This window comes from Bufo gargarizans, chromosome 6 (genome assembly GCF_014858855.1).
Source record: "Bufo gargarizans isolate SCDJY-AF-19 chromosome 6, ASM1485885v1, whole genome shotgun sequence".
In the NCBI taxonomy this organism is placed as follows: Eukaryota; Metazoa; Chordata; class Amphibia; order Anura; family Bufonidae; genus Bufo; species Bufo gargarizans.
The window spans coordinates 17,592,288-17,601,983 of record NC_058085.1 but is presented as its reverse complement, the minus strand read 5'-3'; the positions used below and the strand labels follow the sequence as shown (position 1 = coordinate 17,601,983).

The 9,696-nt window shown below is 41.9% G+C and overlaps 1 protein-coding gene across 1 annotated transcript in view; it reads right to left on the bottom strand.

Moving 5' to 3' along the window:
- Positions 1-9,696, bottom strand: part of LOC122940401 (zinc finger protein 585A-like) — a 245,560-nt gene that overhangs the window by 69,198 nt on the left and 166,666 nt on the right. The gene's annotated exons all lie outside the window — the stretch shown is intronic.

Below are 9,696 nucleotides of genomic sequence, written 5' to 3'. Positions count from 1 at the left end.
CAGTATGTGATAACAGATTCTATGGTGCACCTGTAAAAATTGACAAGCAGCTGTTTTGGGAGTTGTGCTTTCTTCAGACTCCTCAGAAAATACAGCCTCTGAAGGCCTTTTTTGGTCATTTCTGTTGTGTTTTTTATCCATGACAGGTCCTGACTAATATGAACTCCCAAGAATCTGAAACTTTGAACTATCTCCACGTTTCCACCATTAATGCTAATGGGATGGTGTCCATTTTGTTTCTTCTTCCTAAAATCCAGAATCAGCTCCTTTGTTTTCTTGGTATTGAGTATGAGGTTGTTGTTCTTACTCCATCTCTCTAGGTTCTCAACCTCTTTGCTATAGGCTGTTTCATCATTGTTGGAGATTAGGTCTATCACGGTCGTGTCATCTGAAAATGTTATAATGGTATTGGTATTGTGAATAGGTTTACAGTGATTTGTGAAGAGGGAGTAAAGGAGAGGGCTCAACACACAGCCTTGCGGTACCCCAGTGTTTAGTGTTAAGGATGAAGAGAAGTGCTTGCCCATGCTTACGATTTGTGGTCTTTTTGTAAGAAAATCCAGTATTCAGTTGCACAGGTGTGAGCTGAGACCCAAGTAGTACTATTCCTATCAGTTTAATCCCTGTTACGTCACCTATCAGGGGCCGGTGTATGGAATCGATTTTAAGAACCGGGAGATGGAAAAAGATGCTTGGTCGGTCCTCTTACTTCCAATTTGGGGCACGGCGCATGCGCCGTGCAATGTACTGTGCCACCCTATATGAGTTGTGTGTTAAGTACTACTATTCCTATCAGTTTAATCCCTAATCCCCTATCAGGGGACGTGTATGGAAAAGATTTTAGACAACCGCAAAGAGTTGTCAATAGTTGACACACACATGACATAAATTTTATTCCTCTATGCGTCAATCTTGGTGTAGTGATGACTGTGCTGAGGTAGTTCAGTGACAGTTAAGTGACCCAGAAAACAATGATTCTGCAGTGTGGGCCCATTGTTGGCCTAGTAGGCAATGATCACCTTAGATGATCACAAAGAAAATTAATGTTTTTTCTATGAAAAATTGATGTTTTCCAGGCAGAAAGTGCACTAAAACACTAGTTGGTGGCGGAGAAGTCACGCAAGTCATCCGGCATGCAGAGACTAACCACTTAAGGACCACAGGTTTATACCCCCCTAGTGACCAGGCCCTTTTTTACAAATCAGCACTTCACAACTTTAAAAAAAAAAAAAATTAATTTTTATTTTTCATTCAAAACAGAGATTTAACAAAGCATGATATTGTAAAAATACCAGAGAAAATATCTACAGCTTAGATACATTTTTCTATCATGAGTGCAACACAAAAGCATATTTAATCCCAGTCCCCTCTTCCCCCTCCCTCATTGTCGTTGTCTGGGGAACACATCCACGGCGAAGCTAGACCTTACGACCATGTCAGCCAAGTTCTAACCCATCTAACTTTCTACTCCTGTTATGAATAGCCAGTTTTTCATATTTCCTCACTTTATCAACCAGGTGATGCCATTCAGATACCAGCAAGGGGTTGTTGGAGCCCCAATTCCTAGCAATTATCACCCTGGCCAACATAAGTGACTTTATTCAGAGCAGATTTTCCCGTCCCTGTTCATGAAATACGGAGGTACCTAAAACCGCAGTGGTTACATCTATTTCAGAATCACATGAAGAGCATCTGCGAAGCTGAGAAAGAACATTGCTCCAAAAATCCTGGATTAGGGGACACACGCCCAAACCAGATGTATGAAATCTGCACATTGGGCCTGACACCTACGGCATCTGTCTGAAACATCCTTATAAAACCGAGAGAGAGAGGTGGGCGTGTAATATAAACGGTGTAGGATCTTAAACTGAATTAACCTGTGATTCCCGGATATAGAAGTTTTTCGAACATTCCTATAAATTAGTTCCCATTTTAGCGTTTTATTATTACCAATATCTTGGCCCCACTTCACCTCACTTCTAAACTTATTCAGTTTGGCCATTTCTGCTCTCCATTTACTGTAAATTAGTGAGATGGACGTACTATTCAGATATACATTAAAACACCAATCTATAAATTCATGTGTCTTTACCATAAACACCTCTTTATCTTTAGTGCACATATATGCGTGCTTAACCTGAAAATATTTATACCTATCCAATATTTTCATATCTCTGTGCCCAAATATATCCACTAAGGTCCTAATTTCACCATTATGTATCAATTGGTCAACCCTAATTATTCCCTTCCTTTCCCAAAATTCAATATCCTCCATCTTATTAAATTCATTAAAGTGTACATTATACCATAAAGGGGTGAATTTAAATATATGCCTAATTTCTAAAGTAGCTTTGAGTGAGTTCCATATACGTTGAATAGAGTGCAATATAATACATCCCCCCCCTCCCATATATCCAGTTTCTAAGATGTTAAATATGTCATGCTGTGAACCTCTATAATTTCTGAGAAACTTAGAGAATGTATAAGAAGGTGCAGAAATGTACCACTGTACTTGAGAGGCTAAATAATAGCCCCGTAAGCAAGGGAGGGACAAACCACCATTCTCCTCTGCTAAGCACAAATAATTCTGTTTAATGCGTACTCTTTTCCTGCCCCAGATTAGTTCATTGAACAATCTCTCTAAAGATTTAAAGTGTGCGTCTTCAATCCAGATCGGACAGGGAATTAGTTGATATAAAATCTGTGGGAGGAGAACCATTTTAATCAAGGCAATTCTATCCGCCTGCCCCAGCGTCAACTTTTGCCATACATATATATATTTTTTTTCTATCAATGGGATAATATTCAATTTGGTATAGTCCTTCACCATAGGGCTGATCCGAACCCCCAAATATTCCAGTGAGTCTGTTAACCTTAGACATCTAACACTGACTGGAGGTGTTTTATTTAGAGGGAGCAGAGCTGACTTCTGCCAATTTACTTCATATCCCGAGAAGGGGCCAAATTAATTAATTATTTGCATCACATAGGGCAAGGCTAGATATCCATCCCTTAAATATATAAGGGCATCATCAGCATACAAGCTAATTTTGTCCTGCGCATCCTGGCTCCCAAAACCACAAGTATACGTGTTCTGTCTAATTCGGCATGCCAGGGGCTCTAAAAAATTGCAAATAACAGAGGGGATAAGGGGCAGCCCTGTCTAGTACCCCGTTATAATTCAAAGGGGGCCGACAAAGAGCCTCTCACATTTATCCTTGCCCTGGGAGAGTCATACAAGAGCTTAGCCCACTTAATAAAGTTAGGACCAAAGTTCATCTGATACATTATTTCCCAAAAAAAATCCCACTCCACCCTGTCAAACGCCTTAGCTGCATCTAAAGACAGGATGGAGCGGTCCTCTCCCTCTCCCAGGTGGACATTCAGTAAGGTTTTTCGTATATTAGTCTGTGCTGAACGCTTTGGTATAAAACCTGTTTGGTCAGTATGGATTATCTTAGCTATTACCCTCTTAAGTCTATTGGCCAGTGCCTTAACACCAATTTTATAGTCAGTGTTAAGTAAGGAGATGGGTCTATATGACCCCATCTCCAATTCATTTTTGCCTTTTTTTAAGACCAATGCGATGATAGCTTCAGACATTGATGGGGGTAAATGGCCCTCATTCCAAGACACCTTTAATACCTGCAGCAAGTGAGGTAACAACACATCACTATACCGCCGATATAATTCAAAAGGAAGGCCATCTGCCCCTGGAGAAGAGTTACTTCTAGTTGCTTTCAATGCCTCTTCCAACTCCAAGAGTTGGAGAGGAGCCTCCAGCATCAATCGATCCTCCTGGGAGAGGGAGGGGAGATTAATCCTATCTAAGAATATCCCATGGTCAATATGTCGATCCTTTAGCTCTGATCTTTATAAGGTAGCAAAATAACTGACAAATTCTTGTTCAATATCCGCTCTGTCTGTACATATGTTTCCCTTGCACGATCTAATACTTTTAATTATAATGGTGGTTTGTTGATTTTTAATAAGGGAAGCTAATAATCTCCCTGGCTTATCTGCCCCGCAAAACTGTTTTTGCCCTGCAAAAAAATCTTTTGTTGACATTTATCTTGGAGATGGCAGTTGTATTCCTCCCTTGCCTTAAGCAAAGACTACCGTACACCTGCTCCTCTATCCGTGGCTACCATCCCTTGTAAGACGTACAGACGTGGACAAAATTGTTGGTACCCTTTGGTCAATGAAAGAAAAAGTCACAATGGTCACAGAAATAACTTTAATCTGACAAAAGTAATAATAAATTAAAATTCTATAAATGTTAACCAATGAAAGTCAGACATTGTTTTTCAACCATGCTTCAACAGAATTATGTAAAAAAATAAACTCATGAAACAGGCATGGACAAAAATGATGGTACCCCTAACTTAATATTTTGTTGCGCAACCTTTTGAGGCAATCACTGCAATCAAACGCTTCCTGTAACTGTCAATGAGACATCTGCACCTCTCAGCAGGTATTTTGGCCCACTCCTCATAAGCAAACTGCTCCAGTTGTGTCCGGTTTGAAGGGTGCCTTTTCCAGACTGCATGTTTCAGCTCCTTCCAAAGATGCTCAATAGGATTGAGGTCAGGGCTCATAGAAGGCCACTTTAGAATAGTCCAATTTTTTCCTCTTAGCCATTCTTGGGTGTTTTTAGCGGTGTGTTTTGGGTCATTGTCCTGTTGCAAGACCCATGACCTGCGACTGAGACCAAGCTTTCTGACACTGGCTAGTACATTTCTCTCTAGAATTCCTTGATAGTCTTGAGATTTCATTGTACCCTGCACAGATTCAAGACACCCTGTGCCAGACGCAGCAAAGCAGCCCCAGAACATAACAGAGCCTCCTCCATGTTTCACAGTAGGGACAGTGTTCTTTTCTTGATATGCTTCATTTTTTCGTCTGTGAACATACAGCTGATGTGCCTTGGCAAAAACTTCGATTTTTGTCTCATCTGTCCACAGGACATTCTCCCAGAAGCTTTGTGGCTTGTCAACATGTAGTTTGGCATATTCCAGTCTTGCTTTTTTATGATTCGTTTTCAACAATGGTGTCCTCCTTGGTCGTCTCCCATGTAGTCCACTTTGGCTCAAACAACGACGGATGGTGCGATCTGACACTGATGTTCCTTGAGCATGAAGTTCACCTTGAATCTCTTTAGAAGTCTTTCTAGGCTCTTTTGTTACCATTCGGATTATCCGTCTCTTAGATTTGTCATCAATTTTCCTCCTGCGGCCACGTCCAGGGAGGTTGGCTACAGTCCCATGGATCTTAAACTTATGAATAATATGTGCAACTGTACTCACAGGAACATCTAGTTGCTTGGAGATGGTCTTATAGCCTTTACCTTTAACATGCTTGTCTATAATTTTCTTTCTGATCTCTTGAGACAGCTCTTTCCTTTGCTTCCTCTGGTCCATGTCGAGTGTGGTACACACCATATCACCAAACAACACAGTGATTACCTGGAGCCATATATATAGGCCCAATGGCTGATTACAAGGTTGTAGACACCTGTGATGCTAATTAGTGGACACACCTTGAATTAACATGTCCCTTTGGTCACATTATGTTCTGTGTTTTCTAGGGGTACCATCATTTTTGTCCATGCCTGTTTCATGAGTTTATTTTTTTACATAATTCTGTTGAAGCATGGTTGAAAAACAATGTCTGACTTTCATTGGTTAACATTTATAGAATTTTAATTTATTATTACTTTTGTCAGATTAAAGTTATTTCTGTGACCATTGTGACTTTTTCTTTCATTGACCAAAGGGTACCAACAATTTTGTCCACGTCTGTATATCAGCTGCTCCAGATCATTCTCCTTTTTAGTATACAGAGCTTTGGCTTTTTGAATTTTAGAATAAAGAATGTCCCGAATAAAGGCTTTTAGGGCGTCCCAGACGCTATGATCATGAGCTGTGCCAACATTGAAATTCCAAAATTCTTCCAAGTCACTCCCCAGTGCTCCCTGGTCCTGAAGTATGTTAAACCAATGAGGGTTCAATCTGAAGGTGTGAGATATCCCAACAACCTCCAGCTTTTTTACTACTAGGAGAACTGGGAAGTGATCTGAAATCGTATGTGACTCATATTTCATGCGGGCAATCCTGTTAATAAAATAAGCCGTTGTAAAGGCCAGGTCTATCCTGGATAAAGCAGTGCAGGAGCGGCTGAAGCAGAAGTATACTCTTGCCTCTCCGTACAGGTGCCGCCAGACGTCTATTAGTGCCATTTCCTGACATATATTGGCTAATGGCGATGCCCCTCCTATTCCCCCCCCCCCACTCCTTCCACCTGGGGAGATCCTGTCCAATGCACGATCCATAACATCATTGAAATCCCCAAGCAATATGATTGGGCTTTCCTCTCTTTGACTTACAAAGTCAAAGAGTTGAGACATAACATACAGAGAGAAGGGTGGAGGGACATAGACAAACGCCAATATACATATTGTCTGGGACCATTTGCAATGGAGAAATACGAACCTGCCCTCTTTATCTATTCTTTGTCCAATAGGTTCATACTGTACTTTATTATGTATGTACACACTGACCCCCCGTGAAAAGGCAAGAGTGGTACTCAGACAAGAGTGGTACTCAGCCTGTGCCCACTTTTTCCTCATGCGTGGCAGTGTCTCGGTAGTCAGGTGAGTTTCAATTAAACACACGATCACCGGAAGGTGTTTACTAATGACGTCAGAAACAATCACTCTTTTAATTCTGTCCACTAACCCTCGGACATTCCATGCAAAAAGTCTGTCTGTCATTAGATTGCACCTATCCGGGGTCTAGATCAATTCTTGGGAGTGAGGTCTCCCCAGCCTGCACGTCATAGATATGTCCCCAGACAACGAGCCCCCTACCTCCATCCCTCCCCCCAACCCCCCCTTTCGGGTCATCCGGGAGTGGCATCCCTCCCCGATAACCTCTTTCTCTTTGCGCTCCTCCCCTCCCCCTCCTCATCGCCCATGTCTACTCTTTATTTAATTAGCAATACCCTCTTGCTCCATCCATGATACTAATCCGGCCAATTTAGGAAAAAACAACGTCTTTCCTTCATATATTAATCTAAGAGTTGCTGGATACATCATGGAATATTTCATTTTTGCCGATGCTAACTGTTTCTTCACCTCCCGGAATGCCTTACGCTTCTCTTGAGTGTTTCTAGAGAAATCCGGGTAAATCTCAATCCTGCTATTATTAAACATCAACTCTTTGATCTCCCTCTTTTCCTTCAGAATCTTATCCCTATCTTTTTGAGACAGCAGTCTGATTAGCATTTTAGCATTGCCCGCGGGAGGGGGGGGGGCACCCGGTGGGGGTTTTTTAAACGCAATCCTATGCGCCCTTTCTACGCAAAAGGAGGAAGAGAGGGACTCCGTTCCTATATTAGTTGCTAGCCAACTCTGTATAAATTCTTCTGCTACATCACCCTCAGCCCCCTCCGGAAATCCTATCAGCCTCAAATTAGATCTTCTGGACATGTCCTCCAGGGAGGCCAGTTTATCCTTCAATATTTTGTTCTCAGATTCCAAAACATTGGCTTTCCCCGAGGTCACGTCCAGATCCTTTTTCATTTCTTTAGTGAAGCCCTGTAACTCCTTAACTTTATCCCGTATCTTGTTCATTTCATCTTTAATTAGGGAAATGTCAGATTGTACAGATGCCACCTTTAGAGAGAGCTCCCTCAGTGATTGGTTGGATAAATGCACCGCTGTCAATATATCAGCCAACTTATTATCAATTAACTCCATCCTATTTTCTACACCCGGGATCCCATCAGTATCATCCCCTACATCAATTTTATTTTATGAGGAGATGATTTTTTTAAAGAATCTCTCTATTTTTGCTGAGGGGCTACCCGGGGCTACACTTTTAGGTGATGAATACCCCGTTGATTTCCTATTAACCAGTTTCGGAGGCATTTTCCCGGAGGGGTGAGGGAAAGCACCAGAGTGCAGCTATTACCGGAATTTTTTATTTTTAACCAAAACAGTGCCATAAAAATAATACTGTAGTGATAAAGCACCACAGTATCAGATGCTCATTAGCTATAACAGAAATCCTCCAACTACAGTGCTTATACAGAATTAAAATGCATATAAACTATATAAATAGTAGTGCAAAGTTAATAAACACCCTAAAATTAAGTTAAAAGATTAATAATCTGATGTTCAGGGAGGCTGATATTAGTAACTCTCGCCTCTCCACACCTTAGATTTCCAACAGAAAGGATACAAGAGTAAGAATTCATGCATTAGGGAGTTGGCAAGGTTAATAACTGACGCCGTTAATAACCTTGAAAGTCTAGTACCGATATATAAGACTGTTAGTCAAAAATACTGTATGGGTTGATAAGGATATTTTCATATACCTTTCCTAGTTCCACATTTATCAGTTCAGGGGAGATGATCCGATAATAGTTAGCAGGGTTAGTCAATGCCAACAAGAGATGGAGATTACGATGTTAATACTCTAATGTCCAAGTCCAGCTTGTGGATTACTCACAGTACTTCAGATACGGGCCAGGTGGATCCGTCCGGCTTTTATCCGGCTTCTATAGGCTTCCATCCAGAGCCTACTCCAGTGATCTTCCATAGGAGCAGCTACGTCTAAAGATAGATAGCAGATTTAATTATATCAAGTCTCGTAGCAGGCCCAGCCCGCAATGTTGAAAGTACCCCCACTATCTCCCAATTTGGTGGGTAGAGTCTCCTTAAGGCAAACTGGGCCCTCTGCCGCCACGTATGTCCAGTAAAATTAAATGAAGAAAACAACGCTTGAAGGCCCAAGTCAGGTGGCTTGAGATGTTCGTCCTGCGCCTGTCCAACGTCACCATTCAGGTCCGCGTCGGGCCCTCAGGGACTGGGCCGCGATCCACCAGCTCTACCAGCTCTCCTCCAACAAGGGACGATGGGCCGCCAGCGGACCATACAACCGGAGAGGTTTCTCAGCCGAGAGATGGCCCCTGTCGGGAGAGATTCCTTCAGCACAGTCAGTCCCAGACCGGCACAGTTAATCCTGGACCCCCTGCGTTACCCGCCCATAAAAGGGGGGGGGAAGCGGTATACAGCCACAAGAGGACAGAGAAGAGCGGCAGCCAGGCACATTCCCAAAAGGTCAGGCCATACCTGTAACCAGAACTCGGGACGGGAGCGGAGCAAATTCAGACCGGCAAGCGAGGCCGGAAAAATTGATGTTTTCCAGGCAGAAAGTGCACTAAAACATTGCGGCTTGAACCCTAGTTGGTGGCGGAGAAGTCACGCAAGTCATCCGGCATGCAGAGATTAACCACTTAAGGACCACAGGTTTATACCCCCCTAGTGACCAGGCCCTTTTTTTACAAATTGGCACTTCACAACTTTAACCGTTTATCGGTCATGCAACTTGGCACCCAAATGAATTGTAGCTCCTTTTCTTCTCACATTTTTCGTTTTTCTGATATTAATCAAAATAGACCACAATTTTCTCAAAAAAGTGTATTTTACCTTTTTCTGGTAAAATTGTTTAAATATAATTACATTTTTATACAAGTTTGTGTCAGAATTTATTGTGCTACATGTCTTTGATAAAAAAAAATCCAATAAGTGTATATTTATTGGTTTGGGTAAAAGTTATAGCGTTTACAAACTATGGTACAAAAATGTGAATTTCCTCATTTTGAAGCAGCTCTGACTTTCTGAGCACCTGT